Genomic DNA, 17,637 nt, shown 5'->3' with positions numbered 1-17,637 from the left:
TGGCTGGAGTACAGCTTGGTTTTATGTATTTTAGGGAGACATGACACATCAATCAATACATGTAGGATGTACATTGGTTTGGTCCAGAAAAGCAGGACAACTCAAAGTGGCAGGAAGAGGGGCTTCCAATTGGTTGAAAAAGTTATTATCAGTAGAAAGGAATGTCTGGGTTATGATAAGGGGTTGTAGAGACCAAGGTTTTATGATGAAGATGAAGCCTCCAGGTAGCAGGCTCCAGAGAGAATAGATTGTAAAGGTTTCTTATCAGAGTTAGAGAGTCTGTTCTATCAGTGATTCCAAAAGGGAGGAGGGCATGATGAGGCATGTCCAGCTTCCACTTCCCATCATGGCCTGAACCAGTTTTTCAGGTTAACTTTGGAGTGCCCTTGGCTGAGAGGAGGGATCAGTTCAGATAACCAGGGAGCGGGGGTGTGGGGGTGGGGAGGGGGTGTTAGGATTTTATTTTTAGTTGACACTCCTAAAAGCTAGAAATGGCAAGAAAATAGATCCTCCCTGTGTAGAGCCTCCAGAAGGAACAGGGTCCTGCCAATATGTCAATTTTATCCCAGGGAGACTCATTTTGGACTCTGACTTACAGAACTGGAAGATACTCAATGTGTGTTGTTTTAAGCCACTGAACTTCTGGGAATGCATTGCAGCATCCCTAGAAAACTCATTCAATGAGTACGAGGAGATGCCAAAATCAAAATGTAATGAGAAATAAAAATGAAGATAATAGGATATCACTTTATACAATTAGAGGAGAGGGAGGAGGAATAAGAAGAGAGGGAGAAAGAGGAAAAACATATTTTGTTGCATTTTTTTTCAGGCAGTGTTATTATTGAGTCAGCGTTTTTCCTATCCTACAGGAGTACATGTTAATAAGGCAGCCTGTTATTGAAACATGGTACAGACAAGGCCAGTTTCAGTCTTGCAAATGGATGAGAGAAAGCCTGGAATATTCCTGGCTGGTTTATCAACCTACTATCCTCAAACTGGGCCCTGAAATATTTGACTAAAATGTTCTCATTTTATCACCCTACAGACCCATGTAACAGCAACCACAGGAGACTCACACACTCATCATCCTGCTGTTCAAATTTCCCGCAAGACAAATGCACCCCAGGCCCTTTGCACCTGCTGGCCCCTCTTCTTGGAATCTTCTTTCTCCAAAAACTGAATTATTTATTCCAACACCACCTCCTCAGAATAGCTTTTCACCTGTCCCTTTCCAAAATTACCTTCTCCTTCCTCTTTGCCCTGATTCACTTTTGGAAACAGTTCCTATGTGAGGTTAGTGTTTATTGTACTGTGTCTGACTCTTTGTCTAGAATGTGAACTTAATGGAAACGTCAGTGTTCTCACTCATGGCCCTGTCTAGGGTTAGGGGTAGGGGTAGGGTTAGGGTTAGCAGTAGGGTTAGGTTAGGGTTAGGCATCCTGGAGCCATCAATAGCTATTGAAAGAATGAATGAGCATGGCCAGGTCTATGTTTAGAGGGTCGACTTCTGGACAGGGACATAATATCTTCTTAAGCAGTGAGGAGGACAGCAAGAGCCATCAGGCTGTCATAGGGAAAGAGTAGAAGTGCACCTATTGCCAGTGGAAATCAGAGTTAGGGGACACTGCATGGGTCTCTCTGATTCTGAGACACCCGACCACATTGTGAGCCTCCTTCCTTGAGTGGTCTGGGCCCCAGCTACCTGTGATGGCCTTTAAGTTTACTTTGGAAGTCACCTGTGAGCATCCAGAAACACCTGCACCAATGGTTCTGCTTATAGGGATTGGACTTCATTGGTCCTGGGTGTAGTCTGGATTCTGGGAGTGCAAATGTTCCATTGCCAAAGGTCCATGGCCAAATCTACATCCTATATGTCTGTGGTCTTGGGACACTTAGAAGTTTTCTATACACATTCTTCAAAGAGTTGTTCCAATAGAGAGGCAACATATCTCTAGCCTTCTCTTTCTCTTTCCCCCCATACTATTTCTCAGTAGAAGAGTTGATGTCTACTGCCAATTGGAAAACACTCACTTGGCACACTGCACATCTTTTCCCTTACGTGATTCTATATGTGAGACACAATGTCCCTCCTTTTATCCCTTCAAATTCTCCCTGGTCTTCAAATTGCATCATACATCACGTGCTGACACTAGCTACCTTTGTTTTGGGTCTACACTTTTGTTCTCATGGCATCTCTTGAGGTAGCCCATGAATTCCTACATTGCTTCTGAGAATAAATGACAGGCATTCCTTAGGGTTGAAAAATATTGGCCATTCTCTTTGGGAGCTAAAAGGAAAATATTGCCCACTCAATCACTTTCTCTTTATTACTTTCCATTTCTATTATTTATGATACTCGTGGAAAATTAAAAGTCGGCCAGTTCCACTTATGGCTGAACACATGGCCAAAAAACAGAGTTGGCCTCAAATAAAAGAAAATTACAGCATTTTTCTCCCTGTAGAGAACTATATGTCATAAATATAGATGGATAGTACAACGACTCTTACATCCTTAAGGGATAGACACCCATGTGCAGACACATGTTTTGTCTAAATCAAGTTTAAAATTGGGTTTGATTTACTCTTCTGAGGAAAATATAACCTTCTTTATAAGAAAGATTGGCAAATTCAGGATCTCCCATTTTCCCTGACCCATGGCATCCTCTGACTCCCACATCCCAAACCAATTTGATGCTCACTATACATTTGTTTCTGTCTTGGGATCTAGGCATTATCATATCCATTTAGAGGTTGTTAGACTCACAAGAAGAACATTTGCACTCCCAGAATTCAGACTACATCCAGGTCCAGTGAAGTCAAATCTATGTAGTTAGAACCATAGGTGCAGGTGTTTTTGGAAGCTCACAGGTGACTTCCAAAGTCAGCTTAATGGTCATCACAGGTGACTTCACTGTGTATCTGGAGCCAAAACCACTTATGGAAGAAGTCTGATATGGTTTGGTTGTGTCCCCACCCAAATCTCATCTTGAATTCCCATGTGTTGTGGGAGGGGCCTGGTGGGAGGTAATTGAATCATGGGGGCAGGTCTTTCTTATGCTGTTCTTGTGATAGTGAATAAATCTCGTGAGATCTGATGGTTTTATAAAGGGGAGTTTCCCTGCACAAGCTCTCGCTTTGCCTGCTGCCATCCATGTAAGACATGACTTGCTCTTCCTTGCTTTCTGCCATGATTCTGAGGCCCCCCCAGCCAAGTGGAACTGTAATTCCATTAAACCTCTTTCTTTTATAAATTTCCCAGTCTCAGGTATGTCTTTATCAGCAGTGTGAAAATGGACTAATACAATATCTCACCATGCAGTTGGGTGTCTCAGAATCAGAGAGACCCATGGAGTGTCCCCTAACTCTGATTTCCACTTGCAATATGTGTGCTTCTACTCTTTCCCTATGGCAGATATATGGCTCTTGCTGACTTCCTCACTGCTTAAGAAGATATTATGTCCCTGTCCAGAAGTTGACCCTCTAAACATAGACCTGGCCATGCTTGTTCATTCAATAGCTATTGATGGCTCCAGATTGCCTAACCCTAACCCTAACCCTAGACAGGGTCATGGGTGAGAACGCTGAAGCTTCCATTGAGCTCACATTCTAGTGAGAGAATCAAATGCAGTAAAATAAACTCTAAACTCACATAGGAACTGTTTCCAAAAGTGAATCAGGGCAAAAGGAAAGGAGAAGATTATTTTGGAAAGGGACAGGTGAAAAGCCACTCGGAGGAGGTGGTGTTGGAATAAATCATTCAGCATTTGGAGAAAGAAGCTTCCAAACAGAGGGGCCAGCAGGCGCAAAGGACCTGGGGTGCATTTCTCTTGTAGGGAAGGTTGACCAGCAGGACGATGAGTGTGCAAGTCTGTGGCTGCTGTCACAAATTATCACCCATGTCATTTCTTAAAACAACACCCATTTATTCTGTTACACTTTTGGACATCAGAATAAAATAAAGATGTCTGCAGAGCTGTGTTTTTAGTATTTTAGGAGAAAAACGATTTCTTTCTGTTTCCAGCTTCTAGAGGCTGTCTACATTCCTTGGCTCATGACCGCTTCCTATATCTTCAAATTATATCATGCCAACCTGCAGCCTGCAGCCTGTGTCTTTTCTGTAGCTTTGACTCTCCCACTTCCCTTTTGTAAGGATCCCTGTGATGATAGCAGACCCACCTGGATAAGGCAGGTGTTCTGAACCTCTCCACACCATACCTGATGAGCAGAGATGAAAGAGTGGCTTGAAAAACTTTTAGGAATGTCTACAACTGGTTGAATGTAAACCAAGACTGACAAATACCTGTCTAAATCAAACAATGTGCTGTGATATTCAGCTCCAATCAGCTGAAGTGTAGGCACCAACAGTCATCCCAACCTGGTCTCCCTGGATACCCACAGTGCTGAGTGCTCCATTTTGAAGGGATATAGTAGAGTGAATGCTGCTATAAGAAACTGTATCCCAGTCAATTCAGACTTCTGTCACAAAATACCTTAGATTGCATGGCTTATAAACAGCAGACATTGATTTCCCATAGTCCTGGGGCTGGGAGTCTAATATCAAGGAATGGCAGATTCAGTGTCTAGTGAGGATTCGCAACCTGGTCTCATCCAGATACTCCTGGCACTGAGTGCTTGAATTTGAGGAAATATAGAAAAGCGAAAGTTGGTGTAAGGAACATATTCTAGTCTACTCAGACTTCTCTAGCAAAATACCATAGCCTGGGGGGCTCACAAACAGCAGACATTTACTGCTCACATTTCTGGAGGCTGGGAGTCCAAGGTCAAGGCGGGGCAGATTCAGTGTCTTGTTAGGACCTGCTTCCTGGATTAAGATGGAGCCTTCTCGCTGTGTCCTTACATGGTGGAAGGGGCGAGAGAACTCTCTGGGGCCCTTTTTCTAAGGGCACTGATTCCACTCATGAGGCTCTACCTTATGACCTCATCACCTCCCAAAGGCCATACCTCCCAATAGCATCACCTTTTGGTGAGGATTTCAGTATATGAATTTGGGGTGGGACATAGACATGCAGACCATAGCAGACTCTTAACCTCAACAATGCATGAGTGCATATTTATTCTAAACCAAATTAAGACACAGGAAGCATGATTATTTTTGTGCGTGTGCCATTTAAGATTTGAAGGGCTGCTGTGTAGTCGAAGTATCACAGACATTCTACAGGGTCCCTAGCGGTGTACCTGTGATCCATGAAACTTACATAGAGGTGGATTTTTGTCTCCCTAAAAGGAAAACCCACACAATAGAACTGGTGGAATGTGGAACACACCTACCCCTAAATGAATTGAAATATCACTGCCTATTGCTGGAGGCTGGGCAGGCCTTGGCAAGGGTGTTGTGGGTTTAACTTAGTCATCAATTGGGTGATACAACTACATGGGAATTATATAACCAGATAGGAAACTGCAGCCATTGAATTTTATTTCTTTTGAAAACACACTGATACCTGTTACTTCAATTACTCTTTAAACATGAATTAAGCACATTAGCTACTGTTTCCTGCTTTTTGTAGGCTTCCTAATGAATAAAGGTGGATGCAACTTCAGATCTTCTGAGCTATTGTGGATCTGTTCATTCTCCTTCTATCAGGGTTACACTCTATTATTGCTACTGTATCTTTGTTTGCAACTAATTTGGCCGCCCAGGTTATATACTCAGACTATGGTTTCCATATGTGGACAATATGCAGTGTATCTGTCTTCCCACAAAACAAAACAAAACAAAATGACATCATTTTCCAAGTGTCTCATAGGTGTTCATAGCCAGGGGCAACGTTTCTGTAGGAACACCTTACTTGCATTTTGTTCCCTTAACAATCCTGAAATGTTTAGTCTCTCTAGCAAGCTGTTACATAACAGCAACAGGCTATGAGTCACTTAGGGATATAGGGGATTCTGCTAAGTAAACAAAATCAGGGCATTTTAGTTACTTCTTCACAACAGGTGTGGAGATTGTGGGTGGTTCATTTAGAACAAAGGTCTCATATTTTAAGATTCGAATTCAAGGGCACCTAGTGCTTTTTTCTAGGATGGACACAGGGCAGGAGATCAAATTACGTTGTTCAATTCATATTTTATTTTATTTTATTTTACTTTATTTTATTTTGAGGCAGGGTCTTGCTCTGTTGCCCAGGCTGGAATGCAGTTGTCTGATTATAGCTCACTGCAGCCTCCACCTCCTGAGCTCAAGTGATCCTCCCACCTTAGCCTCCCGAGTAGCTGGAACTACAGGTGCGTGCTACCACACCGGCTAATTTTTTTGTATTTTTTGTAGAGACAGGGGTCTCATGATGTTGCCCACCTGGTCTTGAAATCCTGGGCTCAAGTGCTCCTCCTGCCTTGGCCTCCCCAAGTGTTGGGATCACAGGCATGAGCCACCGCGCCCAACCTGAAAAGCTCTCATATTTTAAGACTCTAATTCATGTGTACTTACTGCTTTTTTCTAGGACAAACAGAGAGTAGGAGGTCAAATTATGTTGTTCAATTCAGGTATTTTTAAAATGTATCCACTTACATAGTCTAAATTGCAGTAAGCACCTTAATAAACCATTTTAATGAAAGGATGGTGGAAGGTAAAGTCCCTAAACTGGGGATGATGATCATGAGATATACGTTGTGATAATTGTGGTGATACAATTAGATGGGGAATACATAACCCAATCAGAGCCAGTCAGGGCAGGGGGTTGGGGTAGCTCCCTGCAGGCAAGACTCCAGGTAATGGCTAGATGTGAGAGACCAGGATCCCACTGGCTAGGAGAAAACAGCGGGAGCCAGAGGATGCGGGGAACACAACAGGTATTCTGTGTCTTCTCCCCACCTTCCCCACTAAAAAAAAATTCCATGTCTGCTCGAAACTTTGAAATAGGACCTTATTTGGAAATTGAGTCTTTGTAGATGTAATTAGTATGGGATGTCAAGATGAAGTCATCCTGGATTCAGGACCCTAAATGCAATGACAGGTGTACTTGTAAGAGACAGAAGAGGAGATACAGATACAGAGGTGAAGACCACGTGGAGACAGAGGCAGAGACTGGATTGATGCAGCCACAAGCCCAGGGATGCCTGGAGCCCCCAGGAGCTGGGAGAGGCAGGAAGGACCCTCCCCTAGAGCCTCCAGAGGGAACTAAGGACACCTGTAGTGGCTTAAACTGTGGTCTTGGAAAGATATATCTATGGCCTAATGCCCGGATCCTGTGAATGGGACCTCATTTGCAAATAGGATCTTTGCAGATACACCTAAGTCAAGGATCTCAAAATGAGATCATCCTGGATTAGGTTGGGCCCTAAATGCAATGGCAGGTGTCCTTCTAGGAGACGGAAGAGGATACACAGACACAGAGGAGAAGGCCACATGGAGATGGAGGCAGGGACTGCAATGATGCAGCCACAGGTCCAGGAATGCCAAGGATTGCCAATGGCTACTGGAAGCTAGGGAGAGGCCAACAAGAGAACTAGGAGATCAAAAATGACTTACTTTTACGTTTAAAAATAACTGAAAGAGTATAATTGGATTATTGGTAACACAAAGGGTAAATGCTTGAGAGGCTGGATACCCCATTCTCTGTGATGTGATTGCTATGCATTGAATGCCTGTATCAAAACATTGCAGATATCCCATAAACATATACACCTCCTATGTAGCCACAAAAATTAACGAATTTTGAAAAAAACAGAACTGGGAGATAATACATTTATGTTGCTTTCAGCCACCCAGTAGGAGGTCATTTTTTTTTTTAATCTTCTTTTAATTGTCATTTCTGGCCAGGTGTGTTGACTTACGCTTGTAAGGCCAGCACTCTGGGAGGCCGAGGTGGGCAGATCACCTGAGGTCAGGAGTTCATGACCAGCCTGGCCAACATGGTGATAGCTTGCCTCTACTAAAAATACAAAAATTAGCCAGGCATGGTGGTATGCGCCTGTAATCCCAGCTACTGAGGGATGAGAATGAGAATGAGGGATGAGGGATGAGAATCACTTGAACCCGGGAGGTGAAGGTTGCAGTGAGCCGAGATCGAGCCACTGCACTCCAGCCTGGGTGACAGAGTCAGAACCTGTCTCAAAAAAAAATGTCATTTTATAGCTCCCCACTGCAGCTGCCCCCCACCCTTCCCTTTGATGACTATTTTTGCAGGCTTCAGGGGGACCAGGGAGCAAAGCTAGGGCCTGGCAGGCCCACTACGCTGCCAGCTGGGGAAAACAAGTCACAATTACAAATTATCACAACAATTAGTGCCTGTACTTGGGGGACCTGCAAAGTGAGGAGGCCCCAGCTCCCACTTGCATAGGGGTCCATTTGGCAGTGATGTTGCTCTGGAGATGATGATATTCCTTCAGCATAAGGGAACTGATGGTGATGAACTCGGTGGCATCAACTGGCTCCTAATCGCCCTGCACACTCATGCTCACCAGCTCCTCGTTGTAGAGAGACAGTGGGGACTCCTGTCCGAGGATGTACACCTGGCCCTTGAAGACGGACGCCTGCACTTTCCCTTCCACTAGCTCCTGGGACTTGGTGATGTAGTGGCGGACAAATTCACACTCAGGGCTGTGCCAGAAACCGGTGTACACCAGCGCAGCAAATTTCAAGCCCAGGCCTTATTTGATTTTGCGCACTTCCCGATCCATGGTGAAGGCCTGGATGTGTAAATGAGCATGGTAAAGGATGGTGCCTGCTGGGGTCTCATAGATGCCTCAGGACTTCATTGTAATGAAATGGTTCTCCACGATGTCAATATGGCCCAGGCCATGCTTGCTTGCAGCTTGGTTCAGGTACATGAAGAGCTCCTAGGAGGTCTGGTGGGTGGCGCCATCCTTGACGTTGGTCACCTTCACAGGGACCCCTTTTTTGAACTCAATCTCGAGAATGTCAGTGGTGTTGGGGGCTTTGGTGAGGTCCTTAGTCTTCATGTAGAGACCTGGAGGTGCTTATGGTACTTGGGTTTCTCCAGAATTCCAGCCTCGTAGCTGATATGCATGAGGTTCTCGTCTATGCTCCACGGGTTCTTGAGAGTGACTGGGATGGGAATCCGATGTTGCTTTGCGTATTCCATGAGATCATTAAGGCCCTTGAACCAGCTGTAAAACTCGGGCATCCTCCAGGAAGCAATGACCTTAATCTGAGGGCCAGTGAGCAGGTGAGCTCAAACCGGACATGATCGTTCCCCTTTCCCATGGCGCCGTAGGATACATACTTGGTCCCCTCCTGCTGGGTGATTTCCACTTGTTTGTGGGCGATGCAGGGCCTAGCCAGAGAGGTGCCCAGGAGGTAGTGGTCCTCATACAGGATGCTGGACTGGATGGCTGGCCAGATGAACTCCTCCACAAAGTCCCTGCTGACATCATCAATGAACACCTTTTTGGCCCCAAGCTTCCATGCCTTCTTCCTGTCTTCCTCGAAGTCTTCCTTCTGGCTGATTTTGGCCAGGTAGGCAATGACATCATGGCCTTGTTCCTTCAGCCACATGAGGATGCAGGAGGTGTCCAGGCCACCACTGTGGGCCAGAACCATGGAGCCTTTGCTGGACACAGCGTCTGGGATTGGAGGTGTGAGTTCCCTGCATCTGGAATCTGTCTTCACAGTGCAGTGAACCACTAGGACCCCGGGCACCTGAGGCAGGTGATAGAGCAAGAGGAGGTAATTTTTTACAGCAAGTGTACCAAACTAATACCCTTCAGGTTAGAGGCAACATCAAAATCAATGAGAAATATCAGGTGGGTTAGCACACTGACCAAGAGTTTGGGTCAACATGGGCCCCAGGCCCGTGAGCCATGCTCAGACACTGGGTGGAGAGTGTGGTAGTATACACTGAAAGAGCTTTGAATGCTCCTTTGGAGCACCATGGCCTTGGTGTGGCTGTCAGATGTGCTTGGATTCAGTGCCTATCAGCTGAGGAGCTGAGCCTATTGAGAACTCTGTGTGTCAAAATTGGTCAGCATTTGGGGCAGTTCTGGGCTATCAGGGGGAGACAAGATTCCATGGCAGACATGAGCCAGAGTCGAAGAGAGATGAGTATGGTGGTCTCTGGAAGCTGGAAATGACGTTCAGTTTATAGCCAGCCAGAAAGGGAGACCTCGATTCTACAACCACAAGAAACAATTCTGCCACCATCCTTGAAAAGCAAGGAAATGAATTCTGCCCAACATCTTCTCTAATAGAATGCAGCCCTACTGACACCTTTTTGCTATTGTTTTTTTTTCACTTTTATAATTATAACCACTTTAAGGAATGATTTAATGTAAAAATTAGGAAAAAAATCAACATTTGTACCAGACCAAAGATCAGGTTTAAAAAATGAATACACCATACATCTGTTCAAAAGAGATTCCAGAAGGAAATTCACAAGGATTTTTCATTCTTGGTGAAGGTTTTTATTTTTTAAAATAACTGCCAACTTGTACTTGTGATTAAGGGTTACATGTGCAGGTTTATTACACTGTTACGTTGCGTGACGCTGAGCCTACCGACATCTTGATTTTAGCCCAATGAAGCTCTTGTTGAACTTCTCACCTCCAGAATTACTGAACTGTAGAAGTGTAAGAAAATAAATTTGCATCATTTAAGCAACTAAGTTTATAGCAATTTGTGACAACAGCCACAGAAAATTAATAAGTTGGCAAATGGGTGAGGGCCTGTGAACTCTCTATCTTCCCAGGAGGCAGCCATTTATCCAGTAATAATGCACTGTACATCAGGAATTACTGGGCCACAACGTGAGTCATTTCTAGTGGTAGGAATTGACTGCCGATCCCCCCCTGCTGTACCTTGGTCTTCTCACCTGTGAGCCATTGGGTCCCCTTGTGAGTAACTAGGAAGGTTAACAGAAGAGCCAGTGTCCCTGAACTACTCTTTCTCAAGGTGAAATTGACCTGTCACGGGCCCCGTCAGGGTTATCACTCAAAAAAGCCAATGAGCCAGTGTAAACAGGAGATTCCTTCAAATCAGAGTATCCTCTGGGAGATGCACGATCCATATTCTACTCGCTTCAGAAACAACTCGGGTGTTCGCCAAAAATGTGCAGCCCCAGGTCAAACGCTCGGATTAGCTCAATGAAGGTTTCTGGAATGGGGCCTCCACTGTCTCATTTTCTGGTTCTCCGATGGGTCCTTCCTGGTATCACCGCCCCATAAACACCTTACCCTCAAATCCTAGTCTCTGCTTGTGCTTCTAGGGGGAACTCAGTTTCCTACATTTAATTCTGCTTAAACCCTACCCCAATAAACCTACCATAACCCTACCAATAACTCTTTCAAGCAATCCATGTAAGTCGTATGAGCCATAGACAGATAAACTAAGTGTAAGAAATGTTGGAATAAACAGATCAAACATTTAGATTTTAACTCAAGTTTATTTATGTTTTTTCCAGTTGAAAAAGAAGGAAAGCTTATACAGAATAATGAACTCCCTAAAGGCAAAGGGAAAATATGTTTGCATGCTTATCTAATTAATATTGAAATCTGCATAAGATATTCATACATATTTAAGTGCATAACTTAAATGTATACATGTTTGAATAAATATGAATTTATTGTAATACATAAATATTTCATAATACACAATATATTGATGCTGATACATTTAAATGTATTGCTATAATACTATAAAATATAAATTTTATTTAGATGTTTTTAAGTTAGATAATTAGATAACTTGATTAGATAAACATTAGATATATTTAAATGAATGTATAATATATAATATACAAATATATAAATATAATATAATATATGAATATATTATATAATAGAATGAATATATCATCAATAACATAGATATTACATATTACAGAAAGTTATTTATGTTATGATGCAAGTTATATATTCATATGTAACTTTTTTTTTTGAGACAGAGTCTCACTGCGTCGCCCAGGCTGGAGTGCAGTGGCGAGATCTCAGCTCACTGCAACCTCCGCCTCCTGAGTTCAAGCAATTCTCCTGCCTCAGGTTCCCGAGTAGCCGCACCACGCCCGGCTAATTTTTGTATTTTTAGTAGAGATGGGGTTTCATCATGTTGGCCAGGATGGTTTCGATCTCCTGACCTTATGATCCACCTGCGTTGGCCTCCCAAAGTGCTGGGATTACAGGCATGAGCCACCACGTGTAACTTATATGCAATATATTATATATAATATAATATAGTGTGTATTTCATGAATATGATATAATTTTATAATATATCTTATACACCTATATAACTTATAAAATATACTTAAATACATATATTTATATAATATATATTATTTGCATTTTTAACAATAAATATTATAATAATTACAATATTAAATCATTTGTGATACAATTATTAACAAATATACACAAGATAAAATTGCTCTAATAAATTTTGAAGAAACCAGTGATAGAACACGATGTGCCTGGAAATCAAGTGATCTCTTCTAGGCATTATAAGATGTTAAAAATGGAGGCTAGGCGTAGTGGCTCATGCCTGTAATCCCAGAACTTTATTAGGCCAAGGCAGGAGGATCGCTTGAGTCCAGGAGTTTGAGACCAGCCTGGGCAACACAATGAGACGTCATCTCTACAAAAAATATAAATGTTAGCTGGGCATGGTGGTGCACACCTGCAGCCCCAGCTACTCAGGAGGTTGAGGCAGGAGGATTACCTGAGCCCAGGAGGTCAAGGCTACAGTGAGCCATAATTGCACCACTGCACTCCAGCCTGGGTGACAGATTGAGACCCTATCTCAAAAACGAAACAAAACAAAACAACAACAACAAACAGACGCTCACTTTCCTTTGAAGTTTCCATATTGCATAATTAGGAGATATTTACAAACAAATCTATTATCTTCGTTTCAGTAAATAAACTGGTATAAATCTTTTTTTCCCCAAAAAAGCTGTTAGAAAAATCTTTAAAAATTGAAATGAGATAGTCTATGTTAAAATTAGGTTTTAGTAGGCTGGAGAAGCACATTCCTAAAACTACACAGGCAAGGATGTTACCAATGTGATATGGTTTGGCTGTGTCCCCACCCAAATCTCATCTTGAATTGTACTCTTGTAATTCCCATGTGTTGTGGGAGGGACCCAGTGGGAGATAATTTGAATCATGGGGGCGGTTTCCCCCATACTGTTCTTATGGTAGTGGGTGGGTCTCATGAGATCTGATGGTTTTATGAGGGGTTTCCGCTTTTGCATCTTCCTCATTTTCTCTTGCTGTCGCCAGGTAAGAAGTGCCTTTCACCTCCTGCCATGATTCTGAGGCCTCTCCAGCAATGTGGAACTGTAAGTCCAATGAAACCTCTTTTTCTTCCCAGTCTCAGATATGTCTTTATCAGCAGCGTGAAATGGACTAAGACACAATGCAATAAAAGTTTGCACTGAAATAGCATTCAGACTGATGAGGGCAGGTGTGCTAATTGAATGCCCCTGTGTCATCCTTTCTCCCAGCCCTTGGCAGACATCAGTGATTTCTCTAAGTGATTTTCTCTGCTTAGCCCAGACACATCCCCAGACTGGTTCTCTATTTGCACTTCAGACAGGTTGCTACTGATCTGCAGGAGCAGACAGGCAAGACGGCACATGCTGTTCCCTGCTGAGATGTGGAGTGTAGCCAGGAGTTCCCATTCTGACCTCCCTGCCTGAGTAAAGAATTCAGCAAGTGGGATTAACACAATTTAGGCCCATGTGGAGTTCAATCTACATCAATACACTAGACATTGTGTGATTTATTAACTAGACAAATGATTAAATCAACAAATGCATTTTCTATCGCTTGACTTTTTAAATTATGACTTTTAGAAGCAGTGTAATTGGTTTTTTAAAAAATTTGTATTAATTTATGGGGTATAAGTGTGATTTTGTAACCTAGATAGATTGTGCAGTGGTGAAGTGTCCATCACTGGCATAATGAATATTGTGCCCATTAAGTAACTTCTTATCCCTCAGCCCCCTCCTACCCTTCCCGGTCAGCAATGTCTATTATTCCACACTCTACGCCTATTTGGAAACATTATTTAGCTCCCACTTATAAGTGAGAACACGTAGTATTTGTCTTTTTGTTTCTGAGTTGTTTTACTTAAGAAAATGACCACCACTTCCATCCATGTTGCTGCAAAAGACATGGTTGCATTCCTTTTTGTGGCTGAATAGTGTTCCAGTATGTACATATACCACATTTTCTTTATCCCATCATCCATTGATGGACACTTAGGTTGATTCCATATCTTTGCTATTGTAAATAGGGCTTCCAGTACAGGTATCTTTTCTTTTCATTTTGAGGTGGAGTCTCGCTCTGTCTTCCAGGCTGCAGTGCAGAGGTGCCATCTTGGCTCACTGCAACCTCTGCCTCCCAGGTTCAAGCAATTTTCCTGCCTCAGCCTCCTGAGTAGCTGGGGATACAGGCGTGCGCCACCACGACTGGCTAGTTTTTGTATTTTTATTAGAGACAGTGTTTCACCATGTTGGCCAGGCTGGTCTCGAACTCCTGACCTCTAGTGATCCACGTGCCTCAGCCTCCTAAAGTTCTGGGATTACAGGCATGAGCCACCCCGCCTAGCCAGTGCAAGTATCTTTTTGATATAATGATTTCTTTTCCTTTGGGTAGATATCCAGTAGTGGGTTGCTGGATTGAATGATAGTTCTATTTTTGGTCCTTTGAGAAATCTCCACACCCTTTTTCATCAAATTGTACTAATCTACATTCCCATGAACAGTGTGTAAGTGTTCCCTTTTCTCTGCATCCTCACCAACATCTGTTTTTTTTTTTTTTAATAGTAGTCATTCTGACTGGTGTAGGATGAAATCTCATGGTATGTGAATAGCTATCTTGCTACAGCGTGTTTAAATGTACTTTGCTGTGTGGCTTACTTTACCATGAAACAAAATCACAGCCCATCATATCTTTTAGTGGCAATTAAAATGCTCACATGAGGCCAGGCGGGGTGGCTCACACCTGTAATCCCAGCACTTTGGCAGACTGAGGCAAGCGGATCACCTGAGGTCAGGAGTTCAAGACCAGCCTGGTCAACATGGCAAAACCCCATAGCCAGGTGTGGTGGTGCACACCTGTAATCCCAGGTACTTGGGAGGCTGAGGCAGAAGAACCACTTGAACCCGGGAGGTGGAGGTTGCAGTGAGCCGAGATCATGCCACTGCACTCCAGCCTGGGCTACAGAGCGAGATTCTATCTCAAAAACAAACCAACGGAAGTGCTTACATGTTAAGATCTACCATAAAATTTGGTATGCACAAAGAGATTACAGATAGGTCTAGGCTGAGTGTACTTGTAGCTCCATGAATCTACATAAAAATCAGTCATCTACTTTTTCATTTACAGCACTGTTCATATGGAAGGGGGTCAGGGAAGTGCTGGGTAGAGGAGAGTGTGGTCCCTGGCTAGGGCTCCACCTGTGGGCCTGTGCCCACGGACCTAAGTGAGGACAGGCACTCCTGTTTTCCTGCCCAAATGTTGCATTTCCCAAGACCACTCTGGCCTGCTATGCCCCCAGTCTGTGCTTATAAAAACCTCGAGACCTAGCAGGCAGACACACAAGTGCCTGGACGTTGAGAGGAACACATCAGCAGAAGAAGACACAAGCAGCCGGACCTGGAGGGGAGCACGCCAGCGGAAGAGTGCAGCGGCGGACGGCAGCGGGCCGGCGGGCCATTGACCAGCAGAACTACACGGATTTTGGCGGGGAAGGTCAGAGGAAAGCCTGGATTGCTGAGCGGCCGGCAACTCCAGGGGAAAACCATCTCCCCTCTGCCTCCCCTATCTGCTGAGAGCTACCTCCACTCAATAAAACCTTGCACTCATTCTCCAAGCCCACGTGTGGTCTGATTCTTCCGGTACACAAAGACAAGAAACCGGGGATACAGAAAACCCTCCATCTTTGTGATAAGGCAGGGGGTCTAATTGAGCTGAGTAACACAAGCCGCTTATGGATGGCTAAACTAAAAGAGCACTCTGTAACACACGCCCACTGGGGCTTCAGGAGCTATAAACATTCACCCCTAGATGCTGCCGAGGGGTCGAAGCCCCACAACCTCCCGGTCTGCCTGCACCTCTGAGGGGTTTGCGCAGTGGGGCACTGAAGGAGTGAGCCACACCTCCATCGCACGCCCTGTGAGGGAGATGAGGGAACTTTTCCCATTTCACTGTGGCTCAGATAGTCAGATACCTACGTGACACTCATTTTCCTTTACTTCTTTACTGAGTGTAACAGGCTGCATACAGGTGCCCAGAGATGTCCACATCCTAATCCCTGGAGCCCATCAATATGTTATTTCATGTGGAAACAAATGACTTTGCAGATGTATTAGGTTGGTGCAAAAATAATGGCAAAAACCGCGATTACTTTGGCACCAACCTAATATTAACGGCAAAAACCGCAATTGCTTTTGCAGCAAGCTTATAATTAAGTTAAACATCCTGAGATGGGGAGATGAGCCTGGGTTGTGCAGGTGCACCCTGATGTAATCACAGGGTCCGTAGAAGAGGGAAGGAGGAGGGTCAGAAAGAGAAAGATTGGAAGACACTAGGCAGCTGGCTTTGAACATACAGAAAGGGACCACGGATTTCACCCAAGAGCCTCCAGAAGGAACACAGTCTTGCCAGCACCTTAATTTTGGACTTCTGAGCTCCAGAACTATAAGATAATACATTTGTGTTGTTATAATCCACTAAATGTGTGGTAATTGGTTACAGCAGCTGTAGGGGAAAAACACTCACATACCCACACACTATGCAATATGCTCAACAGAAAAATCTATTCTTTTCTAAAGATTCTTCCAATTGACACTTTGTAAGTTCAGTGGTGCTGGGAGCTCCTGGAGGGGGTCTTGTTTTGTTTGTTTTTCTTCCTTCCTCCTGTTCTCCTGATTTATGTCTGGAATACAGATGGGGTGGCTGAAGAGTCAGCAGCTTTTGGTCTTTTTTTTTTTTTTTTTTGAGATGGAGTCTGGCTCTGTCCAGGCTGGAGTGCAGTGGCACGATCTGGGCTCACTGCAACCGCCGCCTCTTGGGTTCAAGCAATTCTTCTGCCTCAGCCTCCTGACTAGCTGGGATTACAGGCATGTGCCACCATGCCTGGCTAATTTTTGTGTTTTTAGTAGAGATGGAATTTCGCCATGTTGGCCAGGCTGGTCTCGAACTCCTGACCTCAACTGATCTGCCTGTGTTGGCTTCCTGAAGTGCTGGGATGACAGGCGTGAGTCACCGCTCTTGGTCAGCAGCTTTTGTTAAACGTGGGAGTCCACAAGCTAAGGGAAGAAGGTGCCGGCATCCCAGAACTTCATCCCTGGGTTTTCCATGTCGAGAATTCTTATAAATGAGGGAGAAACAAATGGTGCTCTTGTTAAAACACTATTTCTGCCAAACAAACACAGTATTTAAATTGTACAAGCACTTTCAAGTCAAGTTTTTTATTTTTCTTAACACCCTGCCCCTTAGGAAACAGGAGAATGTACGGACTTTGAAGGATTGACTAAAAGAAAGAACTGGAAATCACCATTTTTCTAGACATCTCCAATATGTCACTCATCAATTAAGTCCCAAGAATCATATAAAGCCTGCATGATGAGAATGAAACAAATATTTTTGTTCTTTGATTAGCCACACTGCAGCACAAACAACAACAACAATAAAAACCAGACACACGCACATGCAA

General features: G+C 43.8%; 1 pseudogene; it reads right to left on the bottom strand.

Annotated features, from left to right (window-relative positions):
- Positions 1-8,241: 8,241 nt before the first annotated feature.
- LOC100969209 (argininosuccinate synthase-like) lies at positions 8,242-15,724 on the bottom strand (annotated as a pseudogene).
- Between the last annotated feature and the right edge of the window lie 1,913 nt (positions 15,725-17,637).

Source organism: Pan paniscus, chromosome X, assembly GCF_029289425.2.
Source record: "Pan paniscus chromosome X, NHGRI_mPanPan1-v2.0_pri, whole genome shotgun sequence".
NCBI classification, from domain to species: domain Eukaryota; kingdom Metazoa; phylum Chordata; class Mammalia; order Primates; family Hominidae; genus Pan; species Pan paniscus.
Note: the sequence above shows the minus strand (reverse complement) of the source record. Positions and strands in the feature narration are given on the sequence as shown.